At 33.2% G+C, this 11112-nt stretch overlaps 1 pseudogene; it reads right to left on the bottom strand.

Annotated features, from left to right (window-relative positions):
• Window positions 1–1139: 1139 nt before the first annotated feature.
• On the bottom strand, window positions 1140–6958 carry LOC133317188 (UDP-glycosyltransferase 91A1-like; annotated as a pseudogene).
• Window positions 6959–11112: the final 4154 nt, after the last annotated feature.

Raw genomic sequence — 11112 nt, forward strand, 5'->3', positions numbered from 1 at the left:
CAATCAGATTTTTAACATGGGAAAACCTTCTCCAATGAAGAAGTAAAAACCCACGGGACCTAGTCCAGTTCAAACATCCACTACGAAAATAATGGGTACAAAGAATCAAGATGCACCAAAGTGGTGGTTAACTCATCCTTGCCAACAATGGTGATAATCAAACTTCCCTAGAGATGTTTCACTCAAAGTCTCTAGAGATCTCTCAAATTCAAAGCTCAAAGCTTTGCTCACTAATCTCGCAAATAATTTTCTCTCAATCTAACATAGCCCTTCACCTACAACTAATGAATATATAGAGGAGGTAGAATCTAGAGTTAGGGTTTTTAGGAAATCCCTCAATGGGCTTGGTCTTAGCATTGAAGGAGGAAGCACAACACAATGGTAGAGCCAGGGAAAAAAGTTAGATAGTACCAAAAGATTCGGCCAGTAGAATTAGGAGGTGCCAAAGTTATATTATTTTTAAAAATCCAACTAATATCAAGGTAGTATCAAATTTATTTTAAGAAAATCAATATTAATTTAAAAAATTAGGTGGTGCAGAGGCACCACCTACCTTTCAAGTGGCTCCGCCACTGTTAACAAAAGTTTCTTTAATGTTATGAATACACCCAATTTTTGATATATTTTTCAGTTATAATATAATATATATTTTATTTTTTATTAAATGATTCTCTCATTTAATTTTAATAAATTATTTATTAATAATTTATCAAAAATAAAATAAGATTCTATTAATCTCTTAGTAGCAAAAGAGATAGCTTCTACTTTATATACAAACCAATCATGATCCCGTTTAAAAAATAAAAATAAAAAAGTAATTCCTAAATCCTACACCTTTTTTAAGTGAGTTGCAAAAATTTCTTAAACAAGATATTAGTAAAACCCAATAAAATATGTCATATTGTAAATAAAAAATGATCTGAAAATTTGAATTCTCCACGTTCACAGAATCAAAGTCATCATTAAGAAAAAATCACAAGTGACCAACAACAATGATACACGTTCACTGTTGAAATCCAACAAAGATCTTAAAAACAAGACATGCATACGACATGATAGCATCAATAACCCAAAGGAGAGCGCGCTTGGGCCACGAAATTTCAAAGTTGTTTTCAATTTCAATTATTCATCTTCGTTCTTCAAGTTTCGGCGGGTTCTGTTTCTCTCCCGAGGAAATTCAACAAATTGTCGATATATCTTTCTTGTTTTTCTCTATTGACAAACAAGTCCTTCATCTCTTTAATTTTTCCCCGGTAGATCCTTCCCTCTTCCTCAACCATAACAAGCCTCACTGAGTCAGCGACTGAGTCACTCGTGAACGATCCATCTCGCTCGTTCCTTGGCACTGAGTATCCCATCTTCTTCTCCTCCAACACCCTCGCGTTTATTCCTTGATCCGCTGAAAACGTCAGTAGAACCAGCGGCATCTCGTTCTGAACCGCTTCAACCACAGAGGTCCAACCAGAGTGAGTCAAGAACCCACCAACGTTCTCGTGGCTCAATATCTTAAGCTGCGGTGCCCAAGTGGTGCACACCACTCCGCGCCCTCTGGTTCGCTCCTCGAACCCTTCCGGCAATTGCAGCACCACCGTGTCGGAGGGCCCGCGTCGAACCCTCAACACCCAGAAAAATGGAAGCTCAGATTTTTCTAACCCGAGAGCTATCTTTGTGACTTCCTCTTGACTCGGTTTCGCTTCGCTTCCAAACGCCACGTACACAACTGTGCCACGTGACTTATTGTCCAACCAATCCTTCATCCACTGCCACGCGTTGTTTTCATTACCACTGTCGAGCCCTGTGCTTGGGAGTTGACCAACTGGGAGAACTGGTTTCTGGTAAATGTTCTCCAGCACCTGGTTCAGAACATCAATTGTTTTGTAATTTTAATCTTTTGTGGTTTCGAGATTAAGCCTATGTCTCAGGATTAAAGTACTTTTGTATTAAAGATAAAAAATATAATTTCTGGATAAAATTAAAAATTTGCATTGATTTTTTACTACAAATTTATTTTGGACATAAATTTTTTTTTTTTTTTTGGGTTAGTTTGACATAAAAAAATTTAAGTGTATATACTTTACTTCAAACTCAGATTTTAAGTGAAATTAATTTTATAAAATTAAATTATTCAAAATTATATAGAAAATATTATATTTATAAATTTTTTATTTACAAATTCTTACAAAGTCAATTATGTAATATGATTTATATGTAATACATGAACTCAAGAATGTATTACTCATATTATATAATTGATTTTGTAAGAATTTATTATTTATAAATATAAATTTTTTTCCCAATTATATATAATGAAACTCGCACAAAGAAGCCAAGGGATTGTTTGGTACGAAGAATCTGATAAAATTTGAGGTAGGTAAAATATATATACCATGTTTGATTTGTGTTGAATTTAACAAATATCGGTATATTATTTTGCCCGTGAAATACATTTTGCACTAGACTCTGAAAATAAAAAATGCACTTTGAACTATAGTATTGTTTTAATCCTCAGAATGGACAGGTCCGTTTTTCAATCATAAGATCAAAATACCCTAAAAAAGTATAATTTGGAGTACAATTTGTCTGACAGAGAACATATTCAAAATTCAAAACAATGGGTAATTTTATAATTTTTCTTAAGATTTTTATCAATAATTTATCACAAATCAAATATAACATCAGTAAAATTAATCGAAATTATTTTGATAAAATTTTTGCCTACCAAATAATTTTTCTTAACTTACCCTGTTACAAATATTTTTCACCATATTGCGGGTAATATATTTTTTCCGATAAAAAAAAAATTCATATACCAAAAGCTAGGATACAAAATGGTTGGCATTTCAAGAACATGAGATGCGTGTAAGTCGTTGACGAGTGGCAGGGCTTACACTATATTAGTTTGTAGTTTAATTAAATAAAACAAAAGTACATAAAACAACAATATAATTAAGGGAAATGTATTTGTCATGTTACATGACAAATGAATAGTTGTTATGTTAAGAATTTAGCAAGATATTATATAAAATAATATATTGAACAAAAAAATATTCTTTAATAAAGAATTTATATAATTCTTCAAAAAATATCATATGATATTAATTTTTATAAAATATATTGATTAGTGTGTCCAAAATATAAATTAATTTTTATAAAAATAAAAATATTCAATATTTAAAAATTAATATATTGAAAAATTAATTTTTATTTTAATAGATTAATATTAAAATAATATATTAATTTTTGAGAATTACATTGGTCAACGATGTTAATACATCAATCTCTTATCAGGCATTATCCATCATCCTTAGGCCGGATTAAGTTATACATCGTTTTGATGTATTAAAGGATTATGCTGTATAAGTTTATTTTATACGATGGCCACACCAAACAACTGAAAATGTCAAAACGTATAATATAAACTTATAATATCATCCCTTATACCTCACACCAAATAGGTCCTTAATGTATAGGCAATCTAACTCAAATGCCCAGAAAATCAATTATAAAACAAAAATTGTGCATTTTAAAGCTAAATTATATATAAATTTAGGCTTAGTTTTCGCTTATGACATCGAGAGTTTGTTTTGAATATTAAGACTCGGAAAAGAAAAAAAAAGGAATTTATATGTCATCAATAACCCCAATTTTATGGTAAAAATGTTAGGATTTGCATTTATTATTTAACATGACACAAGAAAGTTTTCTACACACACAATATTTTATGGAGCCCATATTTTTTGATGCAAAAAATAAATAAAATTTCGGCACGCAAAACAAATCTCTATAACATGACACAATCACTTTTCCTACAACATAACTCTTATAAAACCCAAAAATGTTATATTTGGGAGTGTTATTTTACATGCAATATTGTAGGCTAGCCAGAGGGCTTTTTCACCTTTTTGTCTCTAATTAATTATTTAATAACCATTTTGTCCCTTATTATAAACTATCTACCAGTCTGTCTCTCTTTAATCGATTAAATTGAATATTTAATCGATTAAATGGTCAAATGAAGATTTAATCGATTAAATCTTCAGCTTAATCGATTAAATCTTCCTCTTTATCAGAAGAATAACCTTATGCATGAGAGATTTAATCGATTAAATAAAGAGATTTAATCGACTAAATCTTCAAGTCAACAATTTTTTCCTATTTTGACCATTTAATCGATTAAATTCTTGGCTTAATCGATTAAAGAAGGATAGATTAGTAGATAATTCTAAATAAGGAGAAAAATAATTAATGAAAAATAAAAGGATAAAAAATTCTTAGCCATAGGCCAATAAAGTGCCCAGGAGACAAAAAAATCCAGACACCATTAAACGTGACACTAAATTTCAATCCACAATTTTAAATAATTAAGTTGACGAGACTTATCAGAGTTATGCGTGCACTTTGTTCATTCATTTTTAAAACTTGGTCAGCATTTAATAGTCAACTCATACTTAAATTCGTAAATTCAACAATTTTATTGTATCATAGGATTGTAAATTGGGCTCATTGACCCAAAGGTTTTTTTCTTCTTCTTCTTTTTGAGGTTTTAATGTATTAATTTGATATTTGATTTTCGATATTTATCAATAAAGATCATTTACTGTCGCATGGGGACTTAGCAGGACTGAGTGACGTGATCTTTTCTTGCATCACTCACTTATTTTTTTTTTCAATTGAGTGACGCCACACTACGCTCTGGCACTCACAGGATTATATCAAGTAGCATAGTCTCTTAGTTCTGTTACCGTAAAGCTTCGGAAGGCCATAACTTTTGACTCGGGTATTCAAATTAGATAAGTTTTTTTATATAACTTTTTAAGATCCATGCAATTACAGCTCATTTAACATATTTTATTTTCCATAAACATAGTTCAAATTTGTAATTATAGTTCCACATTTTTACAAATTTTTACAAATTTGAACTATGTTTGTGAGAGATAAAATATGTCAAATGAGATGTCATTGCGTAGATCTCAAAAAGTTATATAAAATAAAAAAAATATTTAATTTGATATCCGACTAAAAAATTATGACATTGTGAAATTTTACAATAACAAAACTAACGGAATTGTGCCACTTGACACAATTATGTGAGTACCGGAAGAGGGTGCAGGTATCACTCAATTAGAGAGAAAAAAAAAACTATGTGAGTGAGGAGGAAGGGTTGCAGTGCCGGTGGTCCCCCAAATCATTAAAGGGAATTACTTTTCTTATGTTATATAAAAAAAAAATTATTTCCTACACTAACATTTTTCAAATGGGTCTTGCAAGATTTTTTTTCTCTCAACTCTAACTTTTTTCTCTCTCCTAACTTTTGTTTGAGCATGAGAAAATACTTCTCTTATGCAACATAAGAGAAGTATTATCCACCATTAAATTACCCTTAGGTGGTGTTTGGTTGAGGACTTTTTCAGATTATCCCATGCAAATGAAGTTGGCAATCTGATTTGCACTTGTTTGGTATAGAGAGAAATGGCTGATTTCCTAGGCAACCATAATGCATAGCATTTTCAATTTTGTGAAAGAATGCTAGACTTTGGCACCGTTTAGAAAGCATTGTGAGAGGTGGTTTTATATAGATAGCTGGGTAAATCACATGGCTCCACAATAAATCAGACCATTATACCCTCTGACAACTTGTATAAGAGATGCTATGATATTATCGTGCTTCAGATTCGATTGTGCAGTTGGAGCTTATGCAAATGGCTGAGGGGATAAAAGGTTGGGCTTTATGCAAATGGATCCTACTTAAAATATTTTAATCAAATCATACACATTATAATATCTACTTCTAAAGCCTCCTTTGAGAGCTGTGCTCTCTGCCCCCTCGGAGGCCTGGTCTTCTATTTTTTATTTTTTTATAACAACAGGAATTAAAAAAAAAATGGCAAACAAGACACAAGGATGCTACTATTCAGCGGTAAGAAGAGGGACATTTTCGTAATTTATAGTTATTTTAAAAATATGGATATTTTTGTAATTGTAACTTATTTCTCCATCTATATTTTACTTCAAACCAAACATAGATTTTATAAATCTTACATAATTTGCCTGGTTAAATTTTTTCCAACCAAACAACTTTTTTTATATTTTCCTATCAAACTCACTTTTCAACCATTTCCCTATCAATTACATTTTCCTAGTATTCAAAAAAAAATTCATCAACCAAACATCTTGTTGATAAATATCATAGATTAAATAACAAATTGAAAAATTAAAGCGGTAAAGAGCCTTGTAAATTGCTGTTGACAAACATACCTGAAACCACTCAGGTTCGAACTCGGTGCAGCCTCGAATCGCCACGAAATCGCAGTTCTTGATACTAGCACCCATCCGGTACAAGTCCGAAACACCAGAATCCTTGTCGAGGGCACTGTCTGTGTTTTTCATTACCTCAAAGTAGCGAAATGCTACGGTAGTCGGAAGAGGGACCCACGGCGGAGGCATGGTGTAGTTTTCCGGTTTTATCCGTTGCTGGTCAATACTCATGAGAACTGAAGCAGGTCCCATGAAGTTCATAAACGGAGCAGTAAATTAAAATGCTGTAAAACACACTCCTGATACCGAGTTTGGAAGCCACGGAACCTACCCAAAAGGGAACAAAGTCGTAGACGATCCAATCAGCTTTGGAAGTTTCGAGAAAATGGGTCAAGGGTTCTTGGAGGGCATCATAAGCTTTTTTAAGGTATTTAACGACGTCGTAGGGGACATCAGTGGTGGCCTCTGCGTTATCTGGGAGGTTATCCACTTTGGGTAATGGAAGGTTCACGTAATTAATGAGAGTAGACAAGTTTGGTGGCAGTTTGGGAAGGCGTTCTATGTTTCTTGGGGTGGATACGAAGCTGATTTTGTGACCCTTTTGAGCTATCAGCTTTGCTAGCTCAAGGTTTGGAATCATGTGTCCAAAAGCTAGCCATGGGAACATCACTATGTGAAGAAGCTTATCTTCGTCGCTGGCCATGGTAGTACAAGCTACACTGAGTGATAGCACGAGGTAAAGAAGGATACTTGTTTTTTCTTTTCTTTTCTTTTCTTTTTTCTTTTTTAAAAAAGAGGAGAAAAAGGAGACTTTTTTAGGAGCACTGTAGCGTCCGTATTATTTTGTCCCTTGGGTAGGTAGCACTGGGGATCCAATAATTCAAAATCAATAATATAAGTTAGTAAAAATAAATAAAAAATTAAAAGAATATGTAATGTTAATTATTTATCTGAGAATTCTTATTTTGCTATGTTACATGCAAGGAAATAAGAAAATGCGATAACAGGTTTTATATTTTTTTCACGAGTTCTATGTCGATTACCTGTTACCCCCCGCCCGCCCGCCGATTAAGTAATTTAAAAATTCTCCACTAATTAATCCATGTACTTGATGGTATGCCATAACCTATTTGAATTCGCAGAGAATTGTTGGGCGCAAAATGAAAGAGTTTTTAATTTATTTATTTTAATGATTATTGTATTATATTATTATTATTTAATATATTTTATTTACAAAATATGTTTATATATTGATTTTTGGATTAAAATAAAATGTTAATCATCAAAAAATAATATTTAAATATTATAATAATGTATTAATAATAGTAATATTACTAGTGCTAAATAATTGTAATAATTTAACTCCAAAATAAAATAAAATAATAATTGTAATATTATTTAAGCCTCTTTTTTTCCAGCTTTCTTTCTCCCTTTTCTTCTTTAGGTAGTGGCCACTGGAATTATGGTTCTGGACGAATTTTCTCCTGTAACTTTTCCGTATCGTTATTGTTACTCGTTGTTTCCTTTTACTAGAATCTAACCCTTATCGGACAAATTGAGATTGCCTTCATATCGTAATCCTCCCTCTTGTGATTTTTTGGGTTTACAATTTTACGATGTCAAGAAATGAGGCTGCGCCACTTTCTTTGATTGGTTTATTTTAATTAGGAAGCATGAACTTGCATTGGTTTTCTTTAAGAATACTTTGGATGAAATTTGAGGCTGCTTTGAACTTCTTTCTTGGTAGTTATTTGAATTCCTTGGCCGGTTGCCCTTCCATATACGGAGGTGGACTATAGGTGACAATTCACTAACAGGGATTGTGACATTCAAGTTAGTCTATGAAAGAGGTGGAATAATGAATAAGGGAGATGATCCAAACCCGGGGGCCTTAAGTTCTAATAAATATAGGCAGTTGTGAGGGTATTCAATTCCTTAGTACGAGTGGTGGAGTGAGAGGTTATGCACGTGAAGATCATGGAGATATGCACGATCCGATGTAGCGAAACATTATTGTACGACAAAATCATGAGGATATTTGTTACTAGTTTCATATTGATTGCATAGGTAATTAATTTGGAGTGTATAAGACTTTGGACACTTTCATCTTTTGAGTTCGCTTTTGGGGTGTGACCTCAAGGTCTGTAATAATTTGTGTTTTCATTGAGAGTTGAGGCCACGAAAAGGAATATCTATAGGCTGAATTAAGGTGTCATACCTTTCAAAGATGTGTTGTACTGGATACTGATAAGTGAATGAAACCGCCAAAAAGGAAAAGGCTACCATCCAGTCAGTGTTGAGTTTTATAAGACCTTGAACACTCTCATCGTTTGAGCTAGCTTTTAGGGTAATAACCTCAAAGTCCATAACAATATTGGTGATGTAGACGTTTTTTTCTTTAGTGCATATGGGTCACGTGGCCTAAACCAAGGGTTCAGAAAGTAGACTCCTAGCTTAGTGCCTTTGTAATCTAGAGTCTGACCTTATGGCGGTGTAAATGCCAAACAATAGGTTCCATTGTGTGCTAAAGGGGAAGAACTATATCTTGACCTCTGTGAACATTTTTTGCAGGCTTTGGGATTTTTCGCTGATTCACAAGTTACTGTTTTGTTAAATTAGTATAAGGTAATTGGTGATGGAATATACTACTGTATCAAACCTTATATGAATTAAATAAATTTAACAACATGCTTTATGCCTCTTGGGCACACCCTAGACCTTGTAGATAATGCCATGTGAATGATGAATTTGTAGTACCTAGCTGTTAATGAAAACCGAATCTGCATAGAGTGAGACCTTAGAATTTTTCGCTGTGCATGTTGTTAAAAATTAATAAGAGTGCAGTAAATAAACTCATTTTGAAGTCCATGGAAACCGATTGGGAACCTTGGGAAATTCTAGTTGTTAACCGTTAATGTAATACTTTAAGGGCAGAAAAATAATTGGCATTAGAAGCATCTTAATTCGACTAAGGCACAAGGATTAGAAGCCTTGAAATTATTTGTTACTTATAGTAAAAATTATATACTCAAAGTCACCCCTAGAGTATCCCAGCTTTCTAGCAGCGAGCTCAACAGCAGCAAAACCTGCATCTCGTCATCAATTTTCATCTCGGCTTTAGACAGCTGATTAACAATACCTTTGTAGGTGTTGACGTGTTCAATGATGCTCATGTCGTCCTTGTATTCAAGCTTCACAAATCGGTGAACCAGGTGTGCTTTGTTCCTGGTAGTCTTCTTCTGAATCATGGACTCCAGCTTGGTCCACAACTCGTACACGTTCGTGGACTCAGACATGTGCTCAAAGAGGCTTTTGTGAATGTATTTCCTAATTGTAGCTACCGCCTTACGACTCAAGATCTCCCACTCCTTATCATTTTTGTCTGCCGGTCTCTCATCAAGGATAATGGGCTCATGTAAATCTTTGCAGTAAAGATGATCTTCTATCATTGGTCTCCAATAGGTGAAACTGTCTGCGGTCAGCTTAAACATATCTTTGTTATGGATTATACCACTGGTCTCCATCTCGTCTCCCTCAGAACCCGTCGAACTCTGGCTCTGATACCACTGTTGGGAAATTGATTCCCTCAACTCGGCTAAGGAGCCTTTTCGCGGAAGTCAACTAACAAGATCCTAGATCTCGGATCTCGGCAATCTTACCTCGGCTTGAACTTCACCAGGTCGGGCAGCGTAACAGAAAAAAAATATAAAGAGGAGAGAGAGAAAGATAACACAAGCAGATTTTTAATGTGGGAAAACATTCTCCAATGAAGAAGTAAAAACCCACGGGACCTAGTCCAGTTCAAACATCCACTATGAAAATAATGGGTACAAAGAATCAAGATGCACCAAAGTGGTGGTTAACTCAACCTCTCCAACAATGGTGATAATCAAACTTCCCTAGAGATGTTTCACTCAAACTCTCTAGAGATCTCTCAAATACAAAACTCAAAGCTTTGTTCACAAATCTCTCAATCTAACCTAGCCCTCCACCTACAACTAATGAATATATAGAGGAGGTAGAATCTAGAGTTAGGATTTTTAGGAAATCCCTCAATGGGCTTGGGCTTAACATTGCAGGAGGAAGAAGCGCAACACAGTGGTGGAGCCAGGGAAAAAAGTTAGATAGTACCAAAAGATTCGGTCAGTAGAATCAGGTGATGCCAAAGTTATATTATTTTAAAAAATCCAACTAATATCAAGGCAGTATCAAATTTATTTTAAGAAAATCTATATTGTTTTAAAAAATTAGGTGGTGCAAAGGCACCACCTACCTTTCAAGTGGCTCTGCCATTGTTAACAGAAATTTCTTTAATGTTAGGAATACACCTAATTTTCGATATATTTTTCACTTATAATATAATATATATTTTATTTTTTATTAAATGATTCTCTCATTTAATTTTAATAAATTATTTATTAATAATTTAACAAAAATAAAATAAGATTTTATTAATCTCTTAGCAGCAAAAGAGATATCTTCTACTTTATATACAAACCAATCATGGATCCCATTTAAAAAAAACAAAAATAAAAAACAAGTAATTCCTAAATCCTACACCTTTTTGAAGTGAGTTCCAAAAATTTCTTCAACAAGATATTAATAAAATCCAATAAAATATGTCATATTGTAAATAAAAAATATCTGAAAATTTGAATTCTCCACGTTCACAGAATCATAGTCATCATTAAGAAAAAATCACAAGTGACCAACAACGATGATACACGTTTACTGTTGAAATCCAACAAAGATCTTAAAAACAAGACATGCATACAACATGATAGCATCAATAATAGAGCGCGATTGGGCCAAGAAATTTCAAAGTTGTTTTTATTTTCAATTATTCATCTTCGTCCT

This window comes from Gastrolobium bilobum, unplaced genomic scaffold (assembly GCF_033153095.1).
Source record: "Gastrolobium bilobum isolate Gb01-03AN ecotype WA unplaced genomic scaffold, APGP_CSIRO_Gbil_v1 utg192990, whole genome shotgun sequence".
Classification (NCBI taxonomy): domain Eukaryota; kingdom Viridiplantae; phylum Streptophyta; class Magnoliopsida; order Fabales; family Fabaceae; genus Gastrolobium; species Gastrolobium bilobum.